Consider the following 11,982-nt stretch of genomic DNA (forward strand, 5'->3'; position numbering starts at 1 on the left):
TAAAATTGTCTGTGGAAAAATTCTATTTAATTGTGTTTGTGGAATATGCTGTTCTATCCAAGTTAATTATTTTTCTGCATCAGGGATTAAAACACGTGGGCTATTTAATTCAGATGGCCCCTTTAGTATTTGAAATAAATTAGTCAATTGATAAGTAGGTATACCAAGGCTGGGTCTCAACTAATTAATGTCTCCTAATAACTTCTGAAAATCGTTCAGAGTCTTTAAACTGTCTCTTCTAATTTGAACCTTCTGTGGAATAATGGAGACATCTGTTAATTTTTGTCCCAGATATTTCCATGACTCCTGCCATTGTTTCTTTTCTGGGGCTACTTCTAATCTATAGTCTTAGAAATTTTCAAGGAGGTATTGGTAAATCTCCTGTAATTGTGATTGAATTTCAGAAGCTATTAAAATATCATTTATGTAATGATAAATTAGAGTATTAGGAAAACTTTTTTGACTATTTTTAAAGGTTGATGCACATATGCCTTACATACAGTGGGGCTGTTGAACATTTCTTGTGGTAAGATGTTCTATTGATACCGTTGAGTGGGGTGAGCCTGATTGAAAGCTGGGACAGTAAATGCAAATTTCTGATAGTCTTGAGGTTGTAAAGGAATAGTGAAGAAACAATCTTTGTGCCTCTTCCTGAGAGATAGCCTTGTTAACAGCTGTTGTTAATCTTGACAGAAAGTCAGTGTAAGGCTCCCCGCTTGTTGAGCAATTTTAGTAAAAGCGGGAGGTGCCTTTCCAGGTGTATCCACTCTCTGCCAAGCTCTTAAACAACATAATTTTATCTGAGTGATATGCAAATCTGAAAAAGATGCCTGTGCTTGCAATCGCCCATCCTGTCCAGACCCAGTTAATTCCTGAAATGTTGGTCCTGGAGGCTGTTTTGCTGCATTTTCTCTAGCCATAAAGTCTGCTTCCCCTCTCCACTATGTTTTAAATTGTAAATATATTCCTGGATCCAGTAGAGTTTTGGCCAAAGCTTCCCAATCTAGGGGAATTAGCAAAAATTCTGAGGCATACATAACTAGTAAGTAATCCCATCACAAAGGGAGAATGCATGCCATAAGAGTTAATTGATTCTTTTAAAATTTTGAGCAATTTAAATTCATGAGGACAATGAGCCACATTAACATAACCATTTGTATATTGGGGATATTGTTGCAGGTCCTGTGGCATTTGCTGCCACTGTATCAGAAATGCAAGGAAATCATCATCTCTTCTCCATGTGGGAGGAACAATCTCATCTCCAGGTTCTAAATCGAATAATATTTTGTTTATTTCAGTAGGCAAGGGCAGCTGGAACTGCCTCTGTGCCCCAATGAATAATGTGGTGAGTCTGGAGGAGGAGCCGTGGGAGTTACTCCGGGCTCCTCCGACAGTGGCTGTTGAACTGGAAAAGCATTTTTGATTAATTCCTGTAACTTATTAGTGGGTTTAACATGAGGCAGTGGGATAGCACATATTAAAGCCCTTATATGAATCAGCAAATCTTTTAATAACTCTTGTTCGTCATCCCTCGTATTGCTTTTCTTTTTTTATCTCTCCTGTTCACTAGAACTAGAATCAGTGCTACTAGTTTCACTTTCTGACAAATCCTGGATGCCCTCTTTATCAGTCTCTTCTATATCTTCATATCCCTTCAACTTCCATTCAAAATCTTTCCTTTTTTGGTCCGTATTATTTTCATGAGGCAAAGAAGATAATGGTCTATTAGGCATGTCTTTATCAGTTTCACAAGCAGAGTGAGAAGGAGAGCTAGTAACTTTAACTGGAGTGGCCTTATAATCTGATTTTGACTGCAAAGATTTAAGAGCCATAGTAATCAAAGTACACAAGGACCAAACTTCCTTTCCTATAGGATCTCCATTCTGATGGGCGTGACGTAGTGCATAAACAATCTGTTTCCAAACCTTTAGATTTACCTATTTCTGCCTGTCGGCTCAAACCAATAACAATGCCTTTTTATTTCTCTAGCTAATTCCCTAAAAGTGTCTTGAGACAGAATAACCCCAGTGCTTTAAAGCACTGAATGCAGCAGAGTCATATATTGAAACTCTGCCGTTGGGGAGTTCCCCATTGAGCTGCCTGGCTTGCCAAAGGTTTTGCATAAACCTTTGTGGACGTCTTCCCTTGCAGTCTTGTGCATTCCCTGTACTCACCTTAAGGTCCCTGTTCCGGCGCCAAGTATTGAGGGATGTTTAATGAACCAAAGACGCAGAGGTAAGACGAGCACACAGGATGATTGATGCCGGACAGAGGGCTACAGCTCGCTCAATCATGGAGCAAACTTTCCATTCTCACCCCTATTTTTATTGGCGTTTGGTATGAGGTCGGTGCATCCGCAGTTCATCAATTAAATCTTGTTTTGTTCTATATTATTACAATAGCATATTAAGGACAACTTGTATGTGTGCCCTCCTTTCTGTTCTACACCTACAACTGTTTAATCTGAGCCTTTCTCAGGGAGGTAAATGTTCTTGGAACTCAAGATTGTGTGCAATGTTGACCCAGCGTGGCTCGCTTGCAATTCCCGCTGTGCTCCTAATAGAACATTCACTTCTTCTTGGCAGGACTTCAGATCCTTGTTTACAAATGTCCAGCTACACAGGTTGTCCATTTTGCTAGAGTAGAGTTGTTTGTTGTAATTTTTTACTATCCTTTGTATATCGGTGGGGTCATTTGTTACTTCACCTCTTTAATTTATAATTTTGTTTATTTGGGTCATCTCTCTTTGTTTCTTGTTGAGCCTGGCTAGCGGTTCATGATTGTTGTGTATCCTTTCAAAGGACCAGCTCTTGGTTTCATTGATATTTTGAAATTTTTTGGTCTCTTTGTTGTTCCTTTCTGCTCTGATCTTTATTATCTACTTCTTTCTGAGGACTTTGGGCATTTCTTCTTGCTCTCTTTGTAATTGATTAAGTTGCAAGGTTAGATACTTCATTTCCATTTTTTTCTTGTTTTTGGAGGTAGGCCTTTAGAGCTATGAACTTCCCTCTCTGGACTGCTTTCATTGTGTCCCATAGATTTTGGATTGTGTGTTTTCATTGTCATTTGTTTCCAGGATGCTTTTCGTTTCTTCTTTGATCTCTTTGGTAACCCAACCATTGTTTAATAGCATGCTATTTAGCCTCCAAGTGTTTGATTTTTTCATTGTTTTTATTGCAGTGGATTTCCAGATTTATGCCATTGTGACCTGAGAAGATGCTTATTATGATTTCTATGCTCTTGAATTTGAAGAGACGTTGCCCGTGTCCTAATCTGTAGTCTGTTTTTGAAAATGTCCCCTGTGCACTGGAGAAGAATGTATATCCAGTAGCTTTGGGATGAAATGTTCTGAAGATATCAAGTCCATCTGAACTGAGAGTCAATTAGGGTTGCTGTTTCTTTGGAGGCTTTTTGTTTAGAGGATTTATCCAGTAGTGTCAATGGGGGATTAAAGTCCCTGACTATGACTATCTTGCTATCTGTACCTTAATACCTTCCAGAAGTGTGTATTTTATGTATTTGGGTGCTCCTGTATTGGGTGCATATATGTTTACCAGAGTTATATCTTTTTGTTGAATTGCCCCCTTTAGTATTATGCAGTGGCCTTCCTTATCTCTTGTTATGGCCTTCACTTTGAGTTCTGTTTTGTCAGATATAAGTATTGCCATCCCAGCTTTTGTCTCATTTCCATGTACCTGAAACACTTTTATTTTCTATCCCTTCACTATCAGTCTGTGTGAATCCTTTGCTCCGAGGTGGGTCTCTTACAGACTGCAAATATATGGGTCATGTTTTCTTATCCATTCACCTACCTTGTGTCTTTTGATTAGAGCATTTAATCCATTTACATTTAATGTTGTTATTGATATGTACTTGTTTGTCATCATTTTTGTTCTTTTATTTTTGTTTCATCTTGCCTTTCTGTTTCTTCTTTGTACAGCAGTCCTTTTCGCATTTCTTGCATTGCTTGCTTGGTGTCAATAACCTCTCTTAGCCCTTTTTTGTCAGTGAGTCTCCAGATTCCATCTTCAATTTTGAATGGTAGACTTGCTGGGTATGTATTCAGTCCCTTGTTTCACATCACTTTGTATATTTTATTCCATCCCATTCTGGCCTGGTGTGTTTCTGTTGAGAAATCAGTTGATATTCTAATGGGAGATCCCTTGTAGGTAACTTTCTCTGTCTCTCTCTGACAGCCTTTATGATTCTTACTTTGGTATTGATGTTTAATTATAATGGGGCTTGGTGTTGGTCTTTTTGGGTTTATCTTGTTTGGGACTCTATGTGGTTCTTGCACTTGCATAGTTTTTTCTGGCCAATATCAGGGAAGTTTTCTGTTATTATCTCTTCCAACATGTTTTCTATTCCTTGCTTCACTCCTTCTCCTTCTGGTATCCCTATGATGCGATGTTGTTTTGTTGGGTGTTATCCCAAAGCTCCCATAGGCTCTCCTCTTGCATTTTAAACTTTCTTAATCTGACATGTTAGTTGCCTCCATTTCATTTAACTCCTTTTCTGTTGATTGCACTTTATTCATTCCTTTGGGGATTGCTTTTTTTGTCTCCCTATGTATTGTTGTAATATTTGCATTGTATCTGTGTGCTAGGTTCAACTGCTTTGCTACCCAGATTCTTTTCGGTGTGTTTCTACTGGTGTGATCTCTCAGGTCTTCTGGGATAGGTAATCCAGTGGAGCTCCCTTCTTGAGCTATTTGGATTCTCTTGAGGTAGTTGGATCTGGATTGTTAGTGTCTTATTTGTGGATGAAGTGTTATCATGGGTTAGCAATGTGACTAACCCCCAGCATTGTTTTGCAAGGTGTTTTGGATGTGATTATTGCTCCGGCTCTTGTGGAAAAGGTTGTCTGAAGTCTACTTGGTATGTGCTCACTGTTTGTTCCCAAAGACCATTGCCTGGGATTAAGGAGTCATGGGGCCTGCGGCTCAGGAACTGTGACTTTAGCTGGTGTGGTGTGACGGTTGCTGGATTAGCATGACTCTGAAACTCACCTTGTGGGCCCAGTGCCCATGAGTGTGCGGAGGCGGGTATCTCGTAGTTTGTGGTTGAGGCAGTGGGATTCTGGCCAAAGTGATTTCCCTCTCTGAATCACGAAGGAGTTTAGGATCCAGCAGCAGACTGTCCTGAGGTAGGAAACCCGGCGCGGATGTGGGGCAGTGCCGTGGATACTACTGAGGGAGCCATGCACCCTTGGTTGGAAAGGCACATGCCCAGTGATCGCACACAGAAGGGCCCAGGAGCTGTGTGCAAGGGGTGTGTGCTTGTGGGGCCCACACACTGGATCAGAGTGATTGTGCTGTGCCTCTGGCCCGTGTAGGTAGAAGTCACATTTTCTGCTTTGGGGGATGAGCTACCATAGTTGGAATTGGATGCCCAATGCCTGCTTACAAAAGTGCCCAAGTATCATCTACTGGGGCACTCGGCTCAGGGGGTCCTTGTGCTGGAGCGACGCTGCTGTGGGGACTGGATGCCAGTATGTTGTGCCTTACAGCAGGCTCAGGGGACTTGTGTGCTGGATTGGTGCAGTGCAGTGACCAGAGGTCTGCAGATGGAAAGGAGGAAGTCCGACTATCTTCTGCTGGGTCGTTCAGCCCTTGGTTGGATACTAGTGTGCCCAACCAGCCAGGGCACATCTCCAGTTTTCAGATTCCTCCATGGTGTTCTCAAAGATTTTCACAGGAGCCCATGGCTTCCTATGTACGTGCATTAACTGCTATTTCCTTGTTTGGGGACCATTTGGTTCTTTCTCTGACCTAGGTTGACACAGGTGACTGAGACCATGGTCCACCAGGGTAACCAAGCACTGGAAGGCGTGAGGCCGTTCTGAGCTGAACCAGCACGGATGGAAGAAATCTTCAGGTGAGCTGGTTACTGGAGCTGCCTTAGGTATCTAGAGAAGCCCTGCGCCTCTTCCATTCTCATCATCAGGGAAATAGTTGGGATCTGCATCCTCAGTCCCCTCCTGGGGGACCAGAAACAGGAGCAGCCATTGTATTCTCAGGTCATGTCCCCCAAAAATCATTTGTTCTCCTGCCTTTTCATGGGGTAAAAGAGAGCGAGCGCGAGACAAGAAGCTGTAGTGTGTTAGGGACCCCATGGTCAGGCAACTCTGCTTGGAGCAGGGCTGGCATGAGGGCCCACAGACTGACTGAACTGGTGTTTGGTGTCAGGTAAGTTTTGGACTCTTCCCCTGAGCTTGCACCACTTAGGGTAAGGGATGGTTCTTGAAACAAAGTAACAGTAGTGCCCAACCTGTCCCCTGGCTACAGCCCAAGGAGGTCAGGGACACCTGGGAGCTAGAGATTGGGGATGGAGAGGCCTCGCCCTCATGCATTGGGAATATCAGGCCTCACACAGATGCTGCTGGTACTAAGGTCACCTGGTGGTAACCTCTCGTGTTACTAGTGTCTCAGCCACATTGAGAGTGGCTATTTCAGGACATACTGGTCCCAGGATCCTGAGAGGAGAGGTCAAGACCATAACTGCAGGGTAATTTGAGGCAGAGAGAATTGTCAACCCTGGGCTGCCAGAAGGTGCCCTCCTTAGTATGATCCACCTGTGCAGAGGATGAGGCGGCGGGGCATAGCGGAGCTCAGGCCAAGAGGGAGACACCCTGGAGCTATGCCTCCTGTGGCCCCAGCACTGAGCTGGGTTCCCCACCCCTTCCTTTTCCTCTACCTCAGCTGTGGGAGGGGCCTCCATGCATAACTGCTACCCAGATCTTGTGCGTGACACCTCATCAGTCAATTTACATACTTGCAGATCATTCCTAGTTCTCCCTGGGAATATCACACCATCACCTCCCCCATCCTCCTGAAGACCTGACCGGGTCCCTACACCAGGGCTGAGCACGGACCTGCCGAGCACCTGGATTGTGGCGGGTGATTGTCACCTAAATGGGCACTCCTGCTGTCTGCACATGACCCTGATGGTGACCACCGCTGCCACACATAGAGTGGCATGTTCCCATTCTCCGGTGACTTCTCTAGGCACACTCCCATCAGGCTGGCCCAGGTGATGGCCATGGGAGCCTCACATCAGGAACCAGGACCTTGTTCTTGGGTCACCGTCCCATGACTCACTCAGAGATACGAGTGCAGGCAACCAATTCAGGCCTCAGTTACTGCACATGGAGAAGGTAGTCCGTAGATGGCCCCGGCCAAGGTCTCTTGTCTGGAGAGAGAAGTAATGAGACTTGGAAAGTGAAGTGCTTCCGTAATTTCTTAAATTCTGCCAAACATGAGGAATTACTTTTACTCATCATCATGACTCTGACCCAGCTTCAGGTTCGCAATGGCCAGCTCCCAGAGGAGTGTAAATGAGCAACATGGTTATGACTAAAAAAAGGATGGAGAGGTCCCAGGGCAAGCCATGAGGCCAAAGAGCTTCACACTAAAGGAACTCTCCCAGAGACAGGTGCCCACGTAGGCAGCAGGAAGGATGGGGCCTTTGAAGCTTATCCAAACCTAGAAAGCAATGTGACAGTTGACCAAGGCATGGAAAAGACTCTCACTCTGTGTGGAAAGTTGTATGAGCAGAAGACCCGCAAGCCATTTTTAAACTACTCTTGAAATAGTTTGCAAAGGTGCATGTCAGTTTTCTAATTCTCAAACATTTAAAATCACAGGGTGCTAAATAGTGATTTTACTACTTTATTTATTTGCATGTATTGTATGTTTCTAACAGTTTTGAATGTTGTGATAAAAATTTGTAATGGCCATTGAAAAATAACAACTTTTCCTATGGTTATTAGGATTGCTGGGCAGGGTATTAGCTGGAGCTACCATTCTGTGAGGCGTGCTCTACAGTGCAGAGCAAGACCACCCTGTGATTTACTCGTTTTCCAGCCCAGTTGTTTTGTTTTTTCGTTTGTCTACTCTGTCAGGTGAGGGTTCGTGCCTCAGAGATACTCTGAGGAAGACCATGACATTCCCAGGAGGTGTCCCTGCATATCACCCGGAATAGCAGTGATTGCACCTTAGGCACTCAGTAAATGTTCTTGAGTAAATCAAGGATTAAAGTGAGAGAGGAGAGGAGTCTGTCTTTGGCGGGCCAGGATCAGCCGTCCCGTGGACATCCCTGAGAACATGTCCACTCTGTGCCAGTGCCTCCTGCCAGCCCTCCAACAGCATCCTTGGCATTCAAGGGTTAGACCCAGGCATGTCCTGGATGTGAGGCATGTTCTCATGGGGGATAAAGAAAGAGAGGCAATCCCTTGTTTAGGTCTAGATGTCATTGGGTCTGAAGTGCAACCAGGTCTTGTTGGGGACAGGCATGTCAGGTCATGCCAGCAGAGACTTGTGAGTTTGAAAAAGGCACAGAGGACAGAATAAGTCAGAGTAGGAAGAGGTCTGACTGCAGAGGGAAAGAAGCCAGCTGGAAGGGTGTCTGCTCAAAGGCTGGGTTAAGAGAGTGGACGATGGGAAAGCCAATGCATGGGGACTAGTCCCCAGGGTCTCTGAAAGCCCACAGAGGCAGGGCTTGCTCTGGAACCCTGGAAGGGCATCCGCCTGCCTCTCTGGTGCCTCTTTGGATCCAGAAAGGCACCTGGGATGTTGATTTTCTTTCTGTACACTGTAGCTTGTCACATTCTCCAGAACAGCTCAGAAGAATTGGGGAGAACTCCTGATTTCTATTATCAGTGGGTGTCCCCAGCATCAGGTTCCTGATGGGCTGAATGACATTCCAGGGATGCATAAATAGGGTCCCATACTTGGAGCACATTCTAAGGACCCCCTTCCTTAAAAAGCGGTCACAAGGGCAGATGACCTGGGATCGCAGTAGGGATTTTGTGACTGGAGAAGGCGGTTGCAGAGGACGGCCCTACTCATCTGCTCAGAGGCTACTGTGTCCTGTACATAAGTGAGGGCCATGATGAGAGCAGGTGGCAGGTGACCAGGATGTGGTGAAAAACATCCCCCAAATTCATGTGTGGGTGCTGGGAGTCGGCACAGCATATCCAATGCTGGGCAGGAAGTTCTCCTGCCCCCAGTGCCACAGCACATGCCCTGGGAAAGCAGGCTCCGTATGGGGGGGCGGGGCTGGATAGAGGAGTATTTCTTGCTCGTGAAGAAGGCATGTTCACTCAGACTTTGTTTCTAGGTCATTCTAAGTGGTCCCTCCTGCCTCCTTGTACCTCCAGGACACGGGGATCTCATAGAAGTTTCCTGAGCTTGGGCTCCTACAATTTTCCAGTTTCTGCCAGTGCATGTAATGTTTGTGTTAAAGAGAAAATCTCACCCCCAGGTGGCACCACTCAGGCTTTAAGCCCATGATACCAAGTCTAGACTCAACTGCTGACCTCATTACAGTTTGAACCTCTTCCAGAAACCTCATCAGCCAGTCTGCAATTTTCAGGTCAACACCACTGTGGTAATCTGTTACATGGTCCCTCTGCCTGGAATATGAAAGTTGTTTGGGCATCACAATGCAGGGCGTACAGAAGAGCCTACAGAAAATTTGCTCCTCTCTGCCTCTGTCTCTCTCTCTCTTTGCCCCCCCTCTCCCCCTCCCCGCGCTCTGTAGCTCTCTCTCTGTCTGTGTCTCCCTCGATTTCATAAGATCCAATGTGTGACTCAGTACAGCATGGGGATATCCCAAACTATGGCAGATCCTTACATGCCAAGTACAGCTTCAAATCTTCTGAAGGGGAAGGTGTATCTGTGCACTGTGCTTTGTCCTGAGAGAGGACATCTTCCCTCACAATCTGAGTAAGAGTTTTAGGCCTGGGCCCAAAAGGAGCTTTTCGAAGCCAAATTTGCATGGATTGTTCCCTGGGGTTGAGCAAACATTAGTTATTTATACAGACTTTGGCAGTCATGTTTAGGGCCCCGGCCCCTGGAACTTGGCTGGGACTAAGCTGCTGCCTGTGTAAGGTTGGGATGTGGAAGAGGATGCCTGAGCTAAAGAGAATGCCCTCTGTAGCAGCTCCTTGGTAAGGATACACAGGTCTTTTTGCCCACATTTATTTTTCTCTGTGCCTCCAAGATTCCCAAGAGCCCACGACTCTCAGCCCTCAGTGGCTTTCAAAAGTGTATGTCACATCCCAGGTTCAGCTGCCACACCCCTCCTCTGGCCTCTCCACAACCCACGTTTTCACATTTAATTTTCTCAAGCTAGGTTGCTGAGCTGATCTGGTTTTTCTGAGAGGAAATGCCCTTTACCTCCACAGAGGGAGGGTGACAGAATCTCCTGCCTATACTCCCCGTCAGCTTGGGTTTAAGGGATCCACCCAGTTTCCTTCTTCACCGCTAGCCTTTTAAGTTCTTAAGTTGATGCAGTCAGTGTCTTTGAGTTTCCCCAATGTTCACCTTGTCCTGGGTAATTCCCTAGGTCCCATTCCAAACGTGCAGCCCCTCCCTTCTCCTGATCAATCCCTAGATGTGATTTTGGCCTGACCTGCTCTGGGGAAGGCTTGCTCCTCAAAATATGGAAGACCAACTATCCCTCTGTTCCTCTTTGAATGGGCACGGGGTTTGCAATTCTAAGTAACCTCAAGTCTCAGGGACTGTTTGGTACTCAATACTGTTGCATTGAAATTCTTTTTCTCTGGAGATGATACCACTGTCTCTCTAAAGGGGTGTTAATGGGAACACTAGGGAATTTTTATGTGGCCCCAACACCCCCATTAAGTCTACTTCCAGGCTGGTTTCCTTTTCTTTTCCTTTCATGAATGGACCTAGGGTTCAGTTGGAGGTGTGGAGAGTGCAAAGCCCCATCATGGTTAAATGCCTGGAGATCCAGGACTAAGGTTTTGCTCTCAGGTGGAAGTAGCCATTTCAGCTAGGACCTCAAAAGGAAGGTGTGGTCAGACGGGGTATAATGGCTTCTGAGGAGGCCGAGGAGGGAACAGAAGCTAGAGCGTGAGAGTCAATGTCCAGGTCTGAGCACAGGGCTCCCTGCACCACGCTGCTCTGGTGAGTCAGGAGCCTAAGGTGGTCCCCAAGGACCTGCAAGCCAAGATCCCAGAGATTTGTCCTTTTTTCCTTACAAATGAGCAGACTTTGCCTTTGCCTCTGGATGCAGGTGTGCCTTAATCCAAAATGTTTTGATTTCTGTTTTGATGTTTGCCATTCATAGAGGTTCACAGGGCAAGTTTTCCCTGTGTCTGAAAGTCGAGTATTGCTAAGGAGCCTATTGTAGGCCAAAGTGGCAAAATCCTTTTTGTAGTTTTGTAGAGGCCGGGCTGTGTGTGTGAAAACCGGTATTAATGAAAGTCTTTCATAACAGCCAATTGATGTTTAGAAAGAGAGGAAGGGAGTGGGCGGAGAGAGAGAGAGAGACATTGATGTGAGAAACATCCCTCAGCTGGCTCCTGCCCACACCCTACGGGGGCTAGGAATGTAGCCCTCAAGTGACATTTGGGGGGCACGAGAGGATGCTCAACGCCGTGAGCAACACTGACCAGGCTTTGCAGTCTCTTATTGAGAGGAGCCTTAGTTGTGACATGTGAGCCCTCTGTTGTCATAGATAAAATGGTCATTCTAATATTCATAGAAGGGACACCCAGTAAAATGTACATGTTGGAATTAACGGTTATTTTTCTCACCTCCAGCTCCCCCATGCTTCAGAAAACGTTTGTGCTGCTTTTATATGCCTCATTTAAAATGTGTCAAAGGCCTCAATGGTACCCATTGTGTGGGTGTTCCTTAATCTTCCCCATCTATTTTATTTCCTGGAACTTAGCAAGAGGCAGTCCTGGGCCACGGGCTGCTCCCTACTCCAGGTGTTTTCAGTCCTTCAGTGATCCTCAGAAATGTTTTCCCTGGAAAGGGTGGGATCATCTCTCTGGTTTCCCAGTCCTCACTGCACAGCAGATTTGCAGCTAGCCAGTGGGCAGATGCGGGAGGGGTCCAGTGGTCATCTCACCCCTCCTTGGTGCCTGGTTCTTGTCCTTCCAGTGGCAGAGTAGAGGCAGGGCTGAGTGGCTTTGCAACCCTAAGCAGAAAACGGAGTTGGGGTAAAT

Source organism: Myotis daubentonii, chromosome Y (assembly GCF_963259705.1).
Source record: "Myotis daubentonii chromosome Y, mMyoDau2.1, whole genome shotgun sequence".
Lineage (NCBI taxonomy): Eukaryota > Metazoa > Chordata > Mammalia > Chiroptera > Vespertilionidae > Myotis > Myotis daubentonii.